This window comes from Pinus tabuliformis, chromosome 6 (genome assembly GCF_031772625.1).
Source record: "Pinus tabuliformis cultivar Carrire ecotype Pingquan chromosome 6, CPIR1, whole genome shotgun sequence".
In the NCBI taxonomy this organism is placed as follows: Eukaryota; Viridiplantae; Streptophyta; class Pinopsida; order Pinales; family Pinaceae; genus Pinus; species Pinus tabuliformis.
The window spans coordinates 759,288,511-759,309,657 of NC_142292.1; the positions used below are offsets into that span (position 1 = coordinate 759,288,511).

A 21,147-nucleotide genomic window follows, 5' to 3' on the forward strand; every position below is an offset into this window, starting at 1 on the left:
CATCACCACAGCAATCACATTGAATTGCACATGCACTTCATCATAAAGCTCATTCATGACCATGTTCTTGAAGTGCAATATTTTTCAACAGATGATCAAGTTGCAGACATCTTTACAAAGGCTCTCACAAAGGCGAAGTTTATTAAACTTCAAATTATGGTTGGAGTTTAGGAAGTTGTCATTAAGGGGGGATAGGCTTTAATGCCTCCTTCCTTCTCCTATTGTGTCATACTTGTACATCCTTCAATCCTATCCCAAGTTGTTCTTAAGGGGGGATGTTAGGATATTCCGACACATAGGAAATAGTTAAGTATAACTTGGTCTACTGTAGAGTTAGGTAAAGTGTGTTTCTTTACTATGTACTTTTGTAACTTACAATCCGACGGTCATGATATGTTCTAGATATGAACTGATCCAACAGTTCATTCTCTCCTCAATATTACCGACACTTGATTTGTGGCTTAACACTTGATTGGTCCATGATCTCTATTTAAAGATCTTGGAGGGTAATTTGTAGGGTAACCATTCATGAGAGAAGCTTATGTAAATTTTCATTCTTTTATTAATAAATTGCCTGAAGTGGCCGCATTGGCTCAGGCTATGGATTGTTTCCCTCTTTAAGGGTTTTAACCACGTCAAAAATATTGGTGTATTGATCTATGATCTGTTTGTGAGCGGTGTCCTTTGGTGTTCTGTCTGAGGAACTTACCCTGTATATTCCTACACTTATGGGTCGTGAACAAGGAATATGAGGATAGTTCCTTGTCTTGTGTCAACCTCGTTAAAAAAATGAAACAAGGAATATGAGGATAGTTCTTTTACTATGTCAACCTCATTAAAAAAACATGAAACAGGTCCCAGAGCATAGTTCATTGTCTTGTTTCAAGCTCGTTAAAACATGAAACAAGAAATCTAAGCAGAGTTCCTTGTCTTGTAAAGCTCATTAAAAAATGAAACAAGGTCCCCTGGAGATTCCAATTCGAGTCTTTGATTAGATCTCGTAAAATCCCAGTCGATTCTTTCACTTGATCTCGTAAATGAACCTTCATTCCATCCACTTGATAGCCATGAGTAGTCTACTTAGGTGAATGTAATAAATCTTGGGGGGCATGCACCTAGGATCGAGTAATCATGCTAGGGGCATGTAAACCAATCTCAAGCATATTTTTTTCTCATTTCAATCTTGTGTAAACATCAAATTGTATCCAAGCATAGTTTTTCATTTCAAGCTTGTGTAAGCATGAAACTGAATCCAAGCATAGTTTTCTGTTTCAAGCTTGTGTAAACATGAAACTGAATCCAAGCATCGTTTTTCGTTTCATGCTTGTGTAAACATGAAACTGAATCCAAACATAGCTCCCTATGGTTCAAGCTTGTGTAAAAATGAACTCATCTCCATTTTAACCCTCGTGATTACCATTATATCAGCCTCTTCCACCAGATGAGCCTTGGTTTTTCTCCTTCCATTGCCACCATCTCTTTGGCCAATCATATGCTTTCACTTGGTTTCTTTTACCCTTTTCTGAGGAATAGTTACGATGAGTGGTCTTATTAGCCAACCTCTTGACATAAATCAACATGTTTTGAAAAGTCACAACATCACTGGAGCTAGTTGCTATCCTAGACATCACTCGTTCCTCTAGTAGAGTCCTCTTTAAGCTCTTTTCCAACTCTTTAAACATGAAAAGGTTGCCCAACGCTTGTCCTTTTCAACTTGTAAATGGATTGGAAACAAAATCCACTCAGTATAAGTTTAACCCTTTTCTAGACTAAGATAGATTACTTACGAAGAAGGGAATATGTTGATCGAACATGGTCAATAGGTTCTCTCTTGTATTATTTTACGCTTTTTCAGACTTGAGAGACAAATCTATGAAAAAGAACTTGTGGAGTTTTCTTTTTGTCCCTTTTCAAACTCTCTAAACATGAAAAGGACCGAGTTATCATTGTCGTTAAACTCATTAAAACATCAAATAGTGACAAACTTGTCCATCATGACAAGGCCGAGTTTCACCTTCACTAGACTCGTTAAAACATCACATAGCAATGGATTCACCTGAAGGGTGGAATTATACAACAAGCATATGTTATCCTCCTCAAGCTTGATAAAAAATAAAGAGGTACTGGTAAGAAATGACTGGGAAAAATGGGAAAAGGGGTAAACCACTTTATGATAGCAAGTTGCTCTTGAACATGACACTTTCACTTCATCTTTGTGACTATTTGGGTTGGGTTATCAGCTTGATGGTTATCATACCTATGGTCTATCATACCATCCATTACTTTGGTTTTGGGTCAATGCTACCAATTCATTCAGTGTCACTGACATGTTCAAGAGAAGTCACTCAGTTAAAATTCATCCTTTGCAATACTCATAAACCTTCATTTTCATGACTATCATTCCTAAATCTTGTGTCGTTAGTCACTTTTCGTCTTCAAAAATCATTACAATCATTTCGTGTTGTTGAAGTGGGATACATCAAGGCCCTCCTACGATGAGTCGCTTCTTGTTGACATTAGCACATTATCTAAGAAATTGACTTAGAAACACCCTTTCAGTACCTTGAGGCTTGCATACATCAATGGCAAGCTTCTCACTTTCGGCGATAGGTTGACATCACTGGCCTTTGACTGAAAGACTTTGTATGGTGTTCGACATCAAAACATCCATTCACACCATGAAAAATGTACTATAGTACCTTGAGGATCATTATCATTATCGGTGATTTCTCTCACATCTGTTAATGGCTTACGGCTGGTAATTAGATGGTGTCTTCCCATGTTCGACTTCAAATCATATATTCACATGGTTAGACTTGTACTTGAGTGAACGATTGAACGAGATAGAAGACCCCAGATCTAGTTTCATCCATCCGAGCTGCGATTTTAGGAGAGTACTAAATCATCTGTACGATGGCTTTACACTGATGGTCATCCCATCATGGGTCTATATCTGTAGATGACTATCTATGTACATGTAATGAAAGTTTATATGTTGAGCATGGGTATGCCTTCCCTCAGCGATTCATGAAAAAATCCAAAATATCATGATATTATGTATTGTAATTGATGCAGGTTACCATCCACTTTAGAACCTCCTCATCACATCGTAAAGCATATCACTCGACATTATCATTTTCGACTTCATGCTTTAGGGGGCAACTGTTACAGGTCTATTTGGGCACATCACTCCCATCATTCAGATCAATACTTTTAGGGCTCATCAAACCCTAATTCAGTTTCTACATGCCCTAGACAAGTCATCACATTGAATGCCATCATTCCTGAGAGTTTCCTGGCCTGAAGACATCTTGAAATGACTCCTTGAGGGACCAGCATAGCCTTGGTTAGGGGTAAGTGCATTGTAGAGAACTTAGGCCCATTCAAGCCTTCTCTATAGAGAACCTAGGCCCACTTTAACCTGCGTTGGGCGAGATTGAGTGAAATCTTCATAGGGTTCTGGGAATATTCTTTCATTCTAGATCATTATAGAGATTCCCACCTCTTATCCTCTCCTATGAGCTCGAAATTAGATAGGGAATGAATCAAATAACCTCCTATCCTCTCATCCCTTCCTCCATGGAAACTAACTCCCAAATTGGAAAGCCATTCAATGCCCAATTTATGACAAAACCACCTCCATTTCCCTATAAATTGAGCACTCATCATAGTGATTAGGGGCTAGACTTTGAGAATTTTTAAGGAGATACTGTTGGTGTGAGGTTTGAGATTATAAGCAAGTATTTTTATGCTTCCAGAGTGTTGTGCTTTTGGTGTGATGAAGGATGGAACTCAAGCTGGATGAGTGACATGGGATCATACTTCTTGGTTGTAACTCTTCCTTCTACTTAATAAAGTTGTTTACACCTTTTCCCATATTCTTTTCTTTATGTATGATGATTATATCTGTAAATGATTTTGATTCCATTTTCTTATAGTAGATAGATCTCTTTCTTTGATTGGTTTTGGTCCTCTTTTTATGATTGCAAGTACTTATCGAGTGAATTTAGTTCGACAAGGAGTGACAGGAGCTATTCAAAGGAGACAAAGGGAAGAGAAAGATAACAAGTAGGTCCCTTATCTTATTTATCTTCTATAGGAAAAGGCTAAATTATTTAAATTTGTTGTTCTAGTTGTAGCTACCCACCTAGGGAAATTGTGTTTATCCGTAGATGCAAAATTCGACATAACACATTACTTAAGGGTGCCATTGATTTAGGGCATGTAGTATTTCCAATATTTCCTTCTGATAAATAGGTTTGTGTAAATTATTTCCCTTGATTGAATGTCTTTCAAAATAAATGGGTCTTCCTTCTTACATTAAAACATCACTAATGCCATTTCTTGAGGCATCACATTACACAATAAATGTTTTTGTGAAGTTTGGCGTAACTAAGATTGGAGCTCGACACATTTCCCCTTTAAGATGTTCAAAGGCCTCAGTTTCCTACGGAGTCTAGGAAAATGCATCCTTCTTCAGTAATGATATTAAAGTGTTCTTGTTTTCCCATAATTATTAACAAACTTGCTATAATACAGAATCAACCTGAGAAATCCTTGAATATTCCTTAAGGTTGTGGGGATTTTCAATTCCTTGATGACTTCAATTTTGTTAGGGTATACCTTAAAACCCTCATGAGACACATTATGACCCAAATATTCCACCTCCTGTACCCCAAAAAAACATTTGGAGGGTTTTGCATATAATTATTTCTTCTCTAATAGTTGAGCACCCTGTCAACATGTTGAACATGATCTTTCAAAGACTTGTTGTAGATTAGTATATCATAAAAAATTACTAACACAAATTTTCTAAGGAAGGGTTTGAAATTGGATATCATCAAACCTTAAAATGTGGAAGGTGCATGAGTAAGGCCAAAAGGCACGACTAAAAATTCATAATGACCTTCATGAGCTCTAAATGTTGTTTTCAGAATGTCTTATGTCTTCATTCAAGTTTGATGATATCCTGGATGAAGATCCAGCTTGATGAAGTAAATTTCTCCATGTAATTCATCCAACAATTCATTAATGAAAATAATTGGAAATTTATCTTTAATAGTGAGCTTGTTGAGCTCTCTATAATATGGACACATACACCTTGATCCATCCTTATTATGCACCAATACTATTGGAGAAGAGAAAAAACTTTGGCTAGGTTGAATTATACATGCCTTTAGAACTTCTGCAACCATATGTATAATTTCACTCTTATGGGAAAAGGATATATGTAAGGTCTAATGTTTGGAAGAACACTTCCTGGAATCAAGTGAATATCATGATCATGTTTTTGAATAGGTGGGATACCTTTAGAAGTCTCAAATACCTTGGAATGATTGTCAAGGACACTTTGGAGATGTAGATAAATGAATGAATTAGATGTTTGAACATATAGGGAGCATAATTGTGCAATTACCCCTCATTTTTCCTTACTCAAAGTATTTGTCATGCAATTAGAGTTGATTATCTTCCTAGGATTCCCTATGATAACCATTAATTCAATTGCCTTTCCTTACATATCGCCCCATGGTTAGTGTTTGGCGTGTGCTATATTCTTTCTATGACTAAATGGCCTTCCCGTTGGTTGTGTCAGGGTTCGAGGCAGTGCCCTGGGAATGTTTTTTTGGACCCTATATTAAGTGGTCGGACCTACCTATGGTTTTTTGCACGGGTTTTGCACATGGTTATGGGCATGATGGTTTTTTGTCCATGATATTTTGTAGATCCGGTTAAGGGAACTACAGTTATGTTCTAATCCAGGGTTAATGGATTTGGGTTTATGAATTCTTCAAGCATGTATATATATGTATTGTAACATTGGAAGGAACATAATGAAAAATTAATCTAGTAGTCCTGGATTTTGGATCCAAGGGGAAATATCCGTGTATTTTTTTAATATTATTGTCATTGTTTATTTTCTGATTTTAGAATTCATTTGCAGGTAATTTCTGTACAGGGTTAAAACTTATAGTTATATTGATATTATGACACTTCCATGAGAAATTTATATTTCCTCCATATGAAACCATCACTTGACACTTTGGTGTTGGATATATAAAGAAATTCAAATCCTTGTCTATCTTACAATGAGTAAAATTAAGGGTACTACCTGAATCAATCAACATTGTTACCTTTTTCTTCTTGATATATCTTTCTATATTGCGACTCTGAGGAGTGGTAATTATTTCCAATGCATTATAAGATATGATTATATTTGTTTCTTCTTTTTCAACCCCTAGGGTTGGTTCCTTGTGCATATCTTCTTCTTTTGAATTTTCTTATTCCTTTTCTTCCTCTTCTTCACATTCTATGTAATATAATTTCTTCTCAACATACTTATGACCTTTAGTGTATTTTATATCATAGCTATAACAAATCTATTTTTCTCTTTTTTTTGTGGTGTCAACCTTGTAGGTCGTTGGAGGCTAGGTGTGGTAACACTATGATCTTTATAGTTGTGAGTGGTAGAACTCCTTGTTGCCATAATTTTCCTTTCAACATTTCTCACCACCTTGGATGCATTCTCCAATGACATAGGTTCCCAAAGGTGAAAATCATGTTGGATGTTATCTCTTAAAGTCCCTATGAAGACATTAGTCATATTCTCCTCTAGAATATCAATTACCTTGATATTCAATCTTTGGAACTTCTCAATGTGCTCCGCAACAACTAGACCTTTTTGTTTGAGGTTTATCAATTGACTAAAGAAGGAATTTCTCTTTGTATCCTAATAATAATGCTACCAATTTCTTCATAAAAATTTTCAAAGTGACAAGTGATTTATGAGAAAAATGACATCGATACCACATACACTGATTAGGTTCTAAATATAAATATGCAACACATACCTTTTGTGTGTGTTGCACATCATGTAAATCAAACAATTTCTCCATATGTAGTATCCATATTATCAAATCCTTGCCATCAAACTTCCTCACATTGATATTTGGACTGTGGGTGGCCTTCTTCCCAAATTTAGACTCTCTAAAATCATGATTCACATTCCTTTTGTTCTCATCATGAATTTCATGGAATACCTTGTCACCACTATGAAGCATTTCTTGTAGCAACTTTGTCAAACCTTCCTTCAAACCTTCCATGTATCTTTTTATATCTACTTTTTAACCATCCATATTAACATTCATCATTGCTTCCAGTTCATTTTTGGTTTCTCTTTGTGATATCGAAATTTATTGCACTTGGTCTGATAATTTTGATATATCATGTCACATTTCTTCCTTTTCTTCAGATGTCATAGTAGAGATTTTTGGGAGCTTAATAGGTGTATCATTTGTTTTTTTTATGATTAATTTTGGAACCAAATAATGATAACTATGCTTCACTATCCCTTTGAATCACTTTGACAAATGTTGCACACTTCATTCTGGTTAAGTCTACATTCTCAGCTAGAGATGCAACACAAGTATTCATCATAGATGTGGTCAGATTGCATGGTTTTCCAAAGAAGATTGTGTTAGATAGGGATGTGACATTCACTTCCAAGTTTTGGAAGGATTTTTTTGTAGCTTTGGGCACAAAGTTGGCCTTCAGCATAACTTATCATCCACATACCGATGGACAGACAGAGACGGTCAATATAATATTGGAGGACATGTTGAGAATGTATGTGATGCATTAGCATCAGAAGTAGGAAGACTACCTTCTATTGGTTTAGTTCGCGTGCAACAACGATTATCAAGAGCCATTGAGGATGAGTCCTTTTAAGGCATTGTATGGTCAGAGTTGTAACACTCCCATCAGTTGGAGTGATCCGGTTAACAGGGTGTTGATTGGACCAGATATGTTGGTAGACATGCAACATCAAATGCAGGTAATCAATAAGAATCTAAAGGCAGCACGGGATAGGTAGAAGAGTTATGCAAATAGGAATAGGTTCAAGGAGTTCCATGTTATCGAATAGGTGTACTTGTGCATCAAACCAAAGAAGAGATCCTTGCGGATTGGATCATGTGCCAAGCTGGAACCATAGTTTTGTGGACCTGTCAGCATTATTGATAGGATTGGGCTAGTAGCCTATCGACTTACACTACCTCTGATAGTGAAAGTCCATGATGTTTTCCATGTATCATTTCTTAAGAAGTATGTTAAAGATGTTGATCATGTGCTTGACTGGTTTGCATTTGATATGTTATTGAATTTTAGTTTTGTTGTGCTAATTTCAATTACAGATTTATAAACATGTGCTTGTTCATTGCTTCTTGTGCATATTTTTCCTTAGGTTGTTTGGTGACTGAAACAGGTAAATTTTATCAAGTTTAATGTGATAGACATGAAAAAAATATCTTCAAAAACAAGTACTGAAAAACAGACATTCAAAGTACATCAAACCATCAAAGAGATACTTTAACACAGTGTTTTGATGGAGTTCACCCTTCTTTGGCTACATCTCCTTGGTTCAGATTCCATTGATTGGGCCTCTGTATTAGGTCAATATGGAAAAAATGTTGTTTACAAAGCTCTACTACTCCTGATACCTACACTAATGTGTTCAGAATGTCAAAATTAGCTAGGAACACCTTTTTCCTGAGCTCAATTTGGTCGAACATTGGTCTAGTTATGCCTATGATAGTTTTGCCCTTGAAAAGCTCCAAATATGGAAAACTCCAGTTAGGGCCGCTAAATTTGGGGTTGGTGTCAAAATTTTCAAAGTTCGCTAAAATTATGTCATTTTAAACTCAAGTTTAATTAAATACATGTGGGGTTAATTAATTGTTAACTGCGTATTAGTGCGATAACTTTGTGGTTATTCTAACCGTAATGGTCAATGGATTAAGCAAGGTCACATGTAGTAACTGTTGCATTTTCGTTGTGCTGGCTACCAAGTTAACTAACTGTAACCACAACTGTCGAGTATGCATTCACATGGGCAGAAACCGTTGGAGTTTTGGAGCCACCTGCATATCCAATTGCGATGACTATGGTGTGTTCACATGTGGGTTGTATTAATTGTTGTGGTAACTGTCATAGTTGGAACCCTGGCGGTTGCGATAACCGTAACTGTGATATCCATTTTATGTTCACATGGGGAGGGTTGGCCCTCCCCTAATCGCCCATTCCATAACCATTTCACTTTAAATATAATCGAAGAACTATGATGGTAAGGAACAAGCAGTAGAGGAGGTGGTTAAGACTTGTGGATTGTGTGCCGGAGGTCGCGGGTTCAACCTCGACCTCCACCAAAAATTTTCTCCTTTGCGCCAAGTCTACCTAGGTCGTTGGGAGGTGCCACATGGCGGCCTCCAGGCTTGCCATGTGGCATTCTCTCATTGGTCCAAAACTAACCAATCAAACTGTGCCACATCACCACTAGAAACCCAATAAGAATATACCACTTGTCAAACTGTGATTGAATGTTGACCAAATTTGACCCTACACAGTCACCTGCCATGTCAGCAATACAGACTACTGACTGTGTATTTCTTTTTGCAAATTTCGCCTATTTGGAAAAGTGAACATAACACAATAAATTCCTCATACAGACTCGCTTTCAGTGAAACAAGTTGTGTTAGGATCATTTTTCCAAGACAGACGTGGTTGTTTAGGTTTCGAGCCATTCTGAGAACTTTGATTTTTGAGCTAAATATTGAGTGTCTAATCATTCCTCCCCACTAGAATCCTTTTGGACCCCAAAAGATACTATCAATTATTCAACATGTGAGGGTACAACTCCCTCACCTTCTCGATCTGCAACCATTTAGCTTTAGAAGGCTTTTGTCCCTTGAGTCCCACTCTAAGGTATTCAACATCCCCTCTTTTCAAAGTCTTGTTTCTTCTGTCAAGTATAAGATCCTGCTGAATTTCATCAAGATATTCTGGTGATAAATCATCTATTGATGGCAGTTGAACATGCTCTCCTTGATCATCAATCAAAGGAAGCTTAAAAAATCTCAAATTCCCAGCATTAACAATAGAATATATTTGCATATAAGGAGGCAAATCAAGCTTAAATGCATCGTACCAATCTTTTCCAGAATTTTAAAAGGACCATAATAGATTGGATTAAGCTTTTTACCTTCCCCCTGAAGTCTCTCTTTGCTAATAGATAACCAAAATTCATCACCAACTTGAAATCTGTTATCAACCGAGTGTTTTTCATGCCTTTCCTTGTAGTTTCTTTGACTTTTCTCAAGCTATTCCTGCTCTGTATGATGTATTAACTAAATTTCTTTATGAAATTCCTTGCCTTATCGATGTCACTATGACCATCGATGGTGACATTTTCCTCAAAGATGAATTCCAATGGCGATCTTGGAAAGTACCCATAACATGCCTCAAATGGTGATGTATTTGTGGAAGAATGCTTTGCCCTGTTGTATGCATGTTGTATGTAATGCAATTGTTCATCCCACAGCTTGGGATGTTTGCTACAATATCCTCTAAGAAGATGAATGATTGTTCTGTTGACCACCTCGATTTGCCATCTGTTTTTCGATGAAAGATTGTACTCTTCTTCAACTCTGTGTCCATCATGTCCCACAAATTTGACCAAAAATTCCCAACAAATCGAAAATCTCTATCACTCACAATAGAAGTAGGAAGACCAAAATTAACCCAAATGTTTTGGAAGAAAAGATGAGATGTTTGTTCAGCTGTAATTTGCTTTTTACATGGTGTTAATATGCACATTTTATTGAACATGTCTACAACTACATACAAGTAATCATGACCTTTACTTGACAATGGAAGACCTCCTACAAAATCCATTGAGATACTCTCCCATGGACGTGAAGGTACTAGAAGTGGAGTGTACAATCCAAGTTTCCTATTGTTAGGCTTACTTGTTGCACACAAAGGACATCCTCTTATAAAATGAGAAACATTATCAAACATGTGTGGCCAATAACAATACCTTTGGATATTTGCTACTTTCTTGCCTACACCAAAGTGTCCAGCAAACAATGAAGTGTGCACCTCCCTTATGATATTGTTTCTTTCTCCCTATGGGATACACAACTTTCCCAAATGATACAACAAATTGTTATGTACATGATAATCCAACTCTTCAATTTGGTTTCCTTTACTCAAGCTCACATACACATCTTGAAATTCATTATCATTTTCATATTGTTCAATGTAACTTTCATGCAAAACAAAACTATGCTTGAGTATAACAGATGAAATTATAATAGGCCTTGAAAGAATATCAGCGACCTTATTGTAGATTTCCTTTTTATATCTGATAACCAAATTAAATTGTTGTAGAAAACCCATCCATCTGAAATGTCGTGAGTGTTGTAACTTTGATTGTGACTGTAAATACTATAATGGTTGATGGTCGGTATGGATAATGGTCTCTTTTCCCATCAAATAGTGTTTCCATTTTTCGACACTTTGTATTAATGCATAAAGTTCTTTGTCATAAGTGGGATATTTATTTACATCTCCATTAAAAATTTCAGAATGAAATGAAATGGGCTTACCATGCTACATAATAATTGCTCCCATGGCGTAATCACTAGCATCCATTTGAATCTCAAATGGTTGTCTAATATCTGGAAGAGCCAATACTAGTGTTGAAATGATCTTTCACTTCAAAGAATCAAATGCTTTCTGATGTACATCTCCCCAATGGAATACTTTCTTGACACATGTCAATGCATGTATTGGAGCTACAATGGAAGAAAATTTAGCAATAAAATTTCTCCAATATTGTGCTTCCCCTAAAAAACTTCTTACCACTATAACTATATTGGGCTTGGGCCAATTCATAATGACCTAAAATTTAGAGGGGTCTATATTCATCTCACCTCCTCCAACAATGTGTCCCAAATAGACTAAAGAAGTCTTGCCAAATTCACACGTTGACATCTTTAAAAAAAATTGTTCTTTTCTCAAGACATCAAGCAATTTGTTTACATGCATGACATGTTCATCTCTGGATTTGCTGAATATGAGTGTATCATCTAAGTATAGAATGACAAAGTCATCTAGAAATAATCTCAATACATCATTCATTACTCTCATGAAAGTATCTGGAGCATTTGTAAGACTAAAAGGCATAACAAGCCACTCAAGCAATCCTTGTTTAGTTTTAAATGTGGTTTTCCAAATGTCCTCTTCAGCTATTCTAACTTGATGATAACCACTTCGTAAATCTAACTTAGTGAAATACTTTGCATACCTCAACTGATCAAGAAAATCATCAATTATTGGGAGTGGATAACGATTATTTACTGTGATTTTGTTCAGTGCACGAAAATCCACACACATGCGCCAAGTCCCATCCTTCTTTGGCACCAAAACAATGGGCGAACCAGATGGTGAAGTAGATGGGCATATGATACCTTTGCTTAGAAATTCTTGAATTTTCTTCTCGATTTCCATGCTCTCCATAATCGACATGTGATACATGTCAATATTTGGAAGTGGAACATCCTGCTGCAACTGAATCTCATGCTGAATTCCCCTCTTGGGAGGTAACCCCTTTGGTCCCTGAAACATCTCGCCATGCTTGCTTACGACATCAAACAAATCAGATTTAAATTTGTCATCACAACCTTCAAAAGATTCATAATCAATATCATTATTTTTCTTGATCATGAGAAGCATAAAAATTTTACTTGCATTTAGTAGTCTCTTCATCTTCCCTGCATTAACCAAAGAGATATTCAACTTTTTGCGATGGGCTCTCACAATGTACTCCACCCCATTCTTGAGAAATAAGTATTTGTTTTCATGGTGAATAAATAATTCTTTCCTATCATACAAATATAGACTACCCAAAATTATTCTTGAGTTTTCAAGTGGAACTACATCTAACTCAACTTCATCAATGAACTTTTTAGTAATGACGAACTTGAAAAACACTTCCTTGTAACTTGTAAGTTTGCATTGTTAACTATCCAACCCAATGGATATGGCTTATGATGAGGTACAATTTCAAGGTTGAGCTTTTTGACCAGGTGTTCTGAAATTAAGTTTGATTGTGAACCATAATCGAATAATGCAACAATATTTGTATGATTTGAAATCACCCTTACATGAAACAACTCTATTCTTGATTCTTCATTTGGAGTGTTGTTTTGACTGTTTAAGGAACTAGTGCTTGCAACAACTTCTTTCCCTTTTGTGGCCATGGTTGAAATCTTTATCTCATCACCAGAATCTGAACCAAGGTCATGTTGTGTGGTAGCAGTCGTCTTTTGATTTCCCTTATTGTTTTATTTCTTAGGCCTTAGTTCGAGATGTAATTTCCAACAATGGGCGTCATCATGCCTAGCTTTGGAACAATGCTGGAATATGATTTTCTCCCCTTCTTTCTTCACACTTGCATTTTTCTTTTTCCTTCCATTTTCCTCCCTTCTCTTTCTCCTTACCCTCAAAAGGCCTCTTCTTACTACCCTCTTCCTGAATGTTAATTCCTCTTGCTTCAAGGTGTGTGGCTTGCACACAAACCTCATCCAAATTGCTTGGATTGAACATAAGGATAGTATGTTTCAAATAGGAATGTAAACCCCCAATATATTTCAGCATTGTATCTTGGGAATTCAAGTTTGCTTCTAACAATAAAGCCCTCTTTCTAAACTCCTATGTATAATCTTGGACTGTTTGGCCCTTTAGCTGCCTAAAATTCTACAAACTCATAATGGATTTTTGCATATAGGCTAAAGGATAAAATTGTCTTTTAATTGCAAAAACAAATTCAACCCAAGAAATGGATATCTTACCATGAATTCATGTTTCCTCTTGAGTCTTTTCTTCCCACGAGACTAATGTTGCTCATCCTAGCCTTAATGAAGCCAACTGGATCTTTATGTCATCTTCTTGGAGGTTCTGAATTCTGTAGTATACCTCCAATTATCTAACTTTTCTGCATTCACTTCACCATTGTACATGGGAAGTTCAAACTTAATGTCCAATTTGAGTAAGGGAGTTTTTCCTTTTGGGGTTTTTGAATGAGTATGGACAGTTTCAGTGGTGGTAGTGGAAGATGATGTTGTGTGAGATGATGAAGATGATGAGGAAGATGACGAGGATGGTGGAGATGGAGGTGGCTTTCCATCATTACCCTTGGAATCCTTCTTATCATCTTTTTTTGTCTCCGGAGCTTCCTTCTCCATGTGGAGGTTTAGAACTATCTCCAATCATTCTAGTGTTCCTCTCTTCATAGAGGCCTTTAACCATCTCATTTAAAGTGTAGAAAGCTTTCTTGAATTCTTCTTCTTCTGAATAAGGACCTTCAGGCTCTCTTTCTCCAGACATAATGGTTGTGGATTCAGGCTCAAAAACTGGTACTGCTTGTACCTCTTCAATCTCAGTTGAAGGCAAAACTTGAGGTGTTTCAAGTGCAGCTAGAATTGGAAATTTGGGTGGTGAATATTGTGGCCTTGTGGCTCTCCTTCTTCTAGGCATAACCTCAGGATTTTTAACCAACAATTTCCATTTTCCTCTCTGCAACTTTAACCTTGTAAGCATCCCAATTTTGCAAACATTAAAACCCTAATTGCAAAAAACTCAAGAAGTCAAGAAAATAAACCTTTGCTCTGATACCAACTTGATATATTATTGAATGTTATTTTTTTTGTGCTAATTTCAACTATAGATTTATAAACATGTGCTTGTCCATTGCTCCCTGTGCATAGTTTTCTTTCGGTTGTTTTGTGATTGAAACAGGTAAATTTTATCAAGTTTAATGTGAAATACATGAAAAAAATAGCTTCAAAAAAAAGTACTAAACAATAGACATTCAAAGTATATAAAACCATCAAAGGGACACCTTAACACAGTGTTTTGATGAAGGAGTTCACCCCTCTTGGGCTACATCTCCTTGGTCCAACTTCCATGGTTTGGAACTCTGTATCAGCTCAATATGGAAAATGTTGTTTACAAAGCTCTATTGCTCCTTATACCCACACCAATGTGTTCAGAATGTCAAAATTAGCTAGGAAAACCTTTTTCCTGAGCTCAATTTTGTCGAAAATTGCTCCAGTTATGCCTCTAACGGTTTTTCCCTTGAAAAGCTCCTCCAAATTTGGAAAAATCCAGTTAAGGCCACTAAATTTGGGGTTGGCACCAAAATTGTTAGAGTCCGCTAAAATTCCACCATTTTAAACTCAAATTTAATTAAATATAAGTGGGGTTAATCAATTGTTAATTGCATATTAGTGTGATAACTCCATGGTTAGTCTAACCATAATGGCAGGTGGATTAAGTGGGGTCACATGTGGTATCCATTGCATTTTCATTGTGATGACCGCCAAGTTAACTAACCATAACCACAACAGTCAGGTATGCATTCACATGGGTGGAGATCGTTGGATTTTTGGAGGCGCCTGCATAACCGTTTGCAATGACTATATTGTGTTCACATGTGGGTTGCATTAATTGTTGTAGTAACTGTCACAGTTGGAGCCCCAGCAGTTGCAGTAACTGTAACCGCGATATCCATTTCATGTTCACATGGGGAGGTTTGGACTGTAGGCTGGCCCTCCCCTAAACACCCATTCCATCCCTCCCCTAACCGCCCATTCCATAACCATTTCACTTTAAATATAAATGAAGAACTATGGTGGTAAGGAACAAGCGGTAGCAAAGGTGGTTAAGACTTATGGACTATGTGTCAAAGGTCATGAGTTCGACCCCGACCTCCACCAAAATTTTTCTCTTTTGCGCGAAGTCTACCTAGACTATTGGGAGGTGCCACGTGACTTTCTCTCATTGGTCCAAAATTGACCAATCAAACTATGCCACATCACCACCTGAAACCCAATAAGAATATGCCACTTTTCAAACTATAATTGAATGCTGACCAAAGTTGACCCTGCACAGTCACCTACCACGTCAACAGTACGGACTGTGAATTGTGTATTTTTTTTGCAAATTTCACTTATTTAGCAAAGTGAACAAAACACAATAAATTCCACATACGAACTCAGTTTTCAGCAAAACAAGTTGTGTTAGGATTGTTTTTTCGAGACAGATGCGGTCGTTCATGTTTCCAGCCATTTTGAGAACTTTTATTTTTGAGCTAAATACTGAGCGCCTTATCAGTATTACAAGTGAAACCAGATGGAGAATTCTAGCCAGATCCTTAGTGTATATTGCAGAAAAAGGTCCTCATGCTATGGAACCGAGAAATTGAGCAATTTAAGGTGCAGTGGAAGCACTTTGGGCCCGATGAAGCTACATGGGAGATGGGGGATTAGATGCAGGCTATGTATCCTTCCTTGGAGGATTAGATGAGGAAAAACAGTTTTTGTTGGGTGTTTTGGTATATGATTTGGCATATGTTTTGATGATATTGGTCTATGTACATATGTATATGGATGTAAATACTTCCATGAGCTACATTATAAAGCTCCACTATGCGGTATGTTGTTATGATGTCATGTTATTATGTGTTTATGTTGGTTTTCATTTCAGTAGGGTGATCATTGTAAATATTGCATCGAGCTAAGTTGTAAACATCGATCAACAATATATATTTTGCTGCAAAATTTTTGCGGTTGTAGGTGTTGTTGAACACCGAGGATGGTGTTCCCCAAAGGGGGAGGGTTCTGTAACAAGCCTAGTGAAAATTCCATGTAATAAAAGTAAATAAAGGAAAAATAATAACCACACATGATGGGATACTTATTCCAAGCTGAATGGTTGGCAGAATCCTAGTGATGGGGATCACTTTTGATTGTTTATGGCTAAGTAAATTGTCAAAGGCAATGGCTAAGGCTTTGGAAAGGAAAAATGGCATTTTTGGTACATTTATTTATGAAAATAATGGAAATTAGGAGAAAATGGAGGTGAAAGATCATAGGTTGCATGTAAGGAGGAAATTGAAGGAAAATAATGGAAAATGAAGAAAATAGAGGCGTCATTCGTAAAAAGTCTTCTTAGGATCAGTTCATAAACTTTTTTCAGTTCAGTTTTCAAGCTCTCTCATTACTCTCTCTCTCTTATACTCTTGGAGACAGAGTTTTCTTGGAGCATTCTTGGAGGGTGTGACATACTTGAATTTTTAGAGTAAGAAGGCAAAGGAAGAGCAGGAAAGCACAATAAGGCATTAGGATCAACAACTACATCATATTTTCTTGTAGGTACCGAGTTGCATGTATGTTTCCTTCACTTCTTTTGGCATGCGTGGCATATGCATGTGTATTTTTGGTTGTGATTTGTCATTTGCATGGAGGATGGTCAGGATTGATAATGGATTTCCGAGCCTTGCCATTTCCTGGATAGCCATGGTGAGTGTGGTTTTATTTTCATTGTTTTGTTTTGGTTTATTCTCATGTTTCCTTAGCTGGAGTTGAGTTATTAGTTCCTGGAAGCCCTGGTTGGACAAACTCTCTGGAAGCCCTATAACAACTTGGGTTGAGTTACTAGTCCTGGAAGCCTTGGTTGGAAAAATGCTTTGGAATCCCTTGGTGGGTTGAGTTACTAGACCTGGAATCCCTGGTTGGAAAAACGATTTGGAAGCCCTATATAAGTTGTGTTGAGTTACTAGTCCTGGAAACCTTGCTTGGAACAAATTCTCTGGAAGCCCTGGAAGGCTTGGATGGAGACCAATCTGATGATGGTTTTGGTGATGTCTGACCGAGTGGTGGAATCATTGTTTGATGGGTTGAGTTGGATGGCCTCTGGAAGTCCTGGATGAGTTTTGATTTACGTGTTCTATGAGATCCCACATTCAAGCTTGGAATATGGCATGGGGGTGAATGATTGAAGAGAGATTTGGTTCAGCCATCGTACGGTCAGGTGGAACGTGGAAGTCCTGTCCCGGGTTTGGATTTGGCATCATTAATGAAGGGTTATTTATCCTTGTATTTATATGAGCATTTTGATGGATTATATTATATGGTTGTACTTTCATGAGTATTTATGTTGCTATTCTGCTAATTGTGTATATGTTTTATGACAGTATCCATGTATGGCTTTCATCATGTTTTTACTTGTAATTGAATGATCCATGTATCTATGACCTAATGGATGGAATGGATGTTGATGTATTGAGGCATCAATGGTTCTTAGTGATTCTCAGCTATGTATGAGGCCCTTATGCTCAAAAATGTTCTTTACACTTGTAGAATACATATTTGTGATATGTTTGACGAAATGCCTGTCATGGCTAGTAGGGGTCCATTCAAGGTATTAAACAAGTATTTTCTTTAATATTGTCATTTCCATGTTATTTTACTGATTTGAAGAGATGGTTCAATTCTGGGCAGTGACCTGGGCTCTGGGCTTGAAAAAGTGGCTCAAATCCTGGAGTCGTTGGCATAACATTGATAGTTTTGGTCTCTAGTCACTGGCAGGAAAGCTTGTGAGAGCGAATTTGGGTTTCTAGTCACCCTCATGCCTATAACATGGGAGCGACTGAGGCTTAAGTTGTCCAAAAGATCAATGGGACCCCAAGGCAAGTTGTTTAAAGTATTGGATTGGTTCTTGAGGGTCCTGTAGCTGATGATTAATGTATGTATGGTGTGTTTCCATCAGTTCCACTTCCTTAATGTGACTTAGGAGGTCAAATCATATCATAGTGGCCTCTCTTCGTATGTTTACCCTGATTGACCAATTTCTTGGGTAGATTTGGGAGGAGGGTGTTATAGATTTACCTGTCCCGTGGCGATGTCTTTAAGGAAAACCTTTCCCTTACTAAAAATCACATAATAGCCACGGTATTCCAATACCGTGATGGAAACAAGATTTTTCTTTAGTCCTGGAACACACATTACGTATGTGATTCTAATAGGGGAGCCAGACTCCCTCTGAAAGGTAACTATATTGATCCCGGTAGTGCTATACCTCCCGCCATCTCCAAACTCTATGTTCTGCATCTAGATATCCTTCTCCTCCCAGTTACTGAAGAGCTCCTTGTTACCAGTCATATGGAAAGAAGCTCCATTGTCTAGGTACCACACACTACCCTTCATCGATGACACCATATATGTGATGAGGGTAAATTCTTGTTTGAATTATGAGGAAAAAGCCTCACCTGCCACTCCTCATGGGGGCTTCTTTGTAGACTTCTTGAGCGGACAATTTGTACCAAAATTTCCCAACTCTTGACAATGAAATAACTTGAATTTCGACATGTCCTTCTTCTTGCCTCCATGAAAACAATCTGACTTGGAATGGGGCACCTTCCCTTTCCCTTTCTTTGCTTTACCCACTAAGGTACAATTTCATCATCAGTCTTTGATGAGGATCCATCTCTGGTGTTCCTCCAAATCTCTTCTTGTACCAAATATGACCATAATCATTCCAAATTTGGAAGCTTCTCCCTCCCATTGATAGAGTCCTCATAAATGTGCCTACTCTTGAAAAGTCATAGAAGAGCTAGGCTCACCATATCGTCCTCAGCAACAGTAATCCCAACACTTCCAAGCTCATTACGACAATGAGTGAACTTGGTCAAGTACTTTGGAATAGAGCCACCCTTCTCCATCTTGATCTTGTCTAAGTTTTTCCTTCAGTGCCAACTTCATATGGCCACAGCTATTATGAAACAGGTGCGTCAATGCCTTCCACATTGAGTATGGAGTTTCCTTGCCATGGAGACTCAAGACAATGTGATCTTGAACTCCCTCAAGGATAATCTGCCTTGCCTTTGCCACACACTTTCTCCATTTAGTCAGATCTTGAGCATCTGATGTTGGAGGCTTAGGAATTCCTTGAGGCCATTGTCTTCTAGCTATGCTTCCATCATGTCCTTAATTCGATCTTCCTTCCAAGGCATACTCAAGTCGCAACCCATAGAAAGACATATTGTTATTCTGAAGGATGAACTGAAATTTTAGTTTTCACCTACACAACAAACTTGAAATATCCTCTTTTATAATGTCTTCCACTTTGATACCATGTAGATTTTTACTGTAGATTCAACAATTCATGTGATATAGTAAAACATAATATAAGAATCTACTCTACTCTTCTTAGTGGAAACCAAAAATGATTGATGAAAATAATAAGCACAAAGAGGAAGAATATCAATCGAACATAACACAATATTTCTTTGGGGAAGGAAACTACTCAAAACCCTTACTATATATATTGCATTAACTAGAAGACCTGAGAAGAAAATACAATGTTTGTTCACACTAGAACAATCCTTGCACAAGTATGATCTAACTCTCTGCCTCACAAGATAGCTCAATCCAACACTTAGCCAATTATGTTTCCTGCCAAGACCCTACTTCCTTGCACAATTCCTGAGAGAATTAGCCCATATTTAATTGGGAAATCCTTCCTCCATACTTGTGCAATCCAAACTAGGCCCTCAACTGATTTCATGCACCATCTGTACAACTCGTAAAATTATAAAACTGATAGTACACTATCCTTGCACTCTAGTCTCAACTGGGTCTTCCTCTAAACTGACATGCATGAGTTATTTATTAGTGAATCTTCAGTTAACTGGTGTGGTACTGATGATGCACTATTGCACTACTCCACTACTAGACCTATACTAGTTCCTCCAATTGTTAGAACTAGTTTAACTGACTATAGCCCAATTAGATTGAGTTATCTAATTACAACTCAAAAGAACTCAACCTGGGCCCCTAAAATTTAGGGATCACTCTACATGACTCTAGATAGACTTTCAACTCGAATTTCCTAAGCTAACTAAGTCAACTTAACTTAGTGAATTGTTACAAGTTGCTATGAGAAAGGAATTACAATTTAATTCAAGGACAAATTAAATTGGAATTCCTAGATGTTATTTTTAACATTTCTTGTTGCAATTTTCAATAGGGAATATGATCTGCATAGGTTACCTTCATATCCTGTAAGATTTTGTTCATCCACAAAATCTAAGTGCAACTAGATGCTATTGCAATGTACTATGCCTCAGCAGTAGAGAGAGAGATTGATGTCTACTTCTTACTCAACCAATCCACTAGGAATTCTCCAAGGAATAAAGAACCATGAAAGCACCTCCACTTTTTCTTTTCCAATCATCTACATTTCCTGCCTAATCTGCATCTATTAATGCATTTGTGAGAATTTTTTACATTGTGGATACCATAACCCATAATAAATCTTAGCTCTCAAATATTTGAATATTCGTTTGGTTTCTAGGAGATGACTTTGTTTGGGGGTTGATTGAAATCTAACACAACACCACCAACTTGCATAATGCCTAGTTTTGTAGCTATCAAATATAAGATGTTTCCTCTCATTGAACAATACATT

General features: G+C 37.2%; 1 pseudogene; it reads right to left on the reverse strand.

Moving 5' to 3' along the window:
* The window catches only part of LOC149260945 (COP9 signalosome complex subunit 5 pseudogene), a 106,385-nt pseudogene extending 87,702 nt beyond the window's left edge, over window positions 1-18,683 (reverse strand).
* Window positions 18,684-21,147: the final 2,464 nt, after the last annotated feature.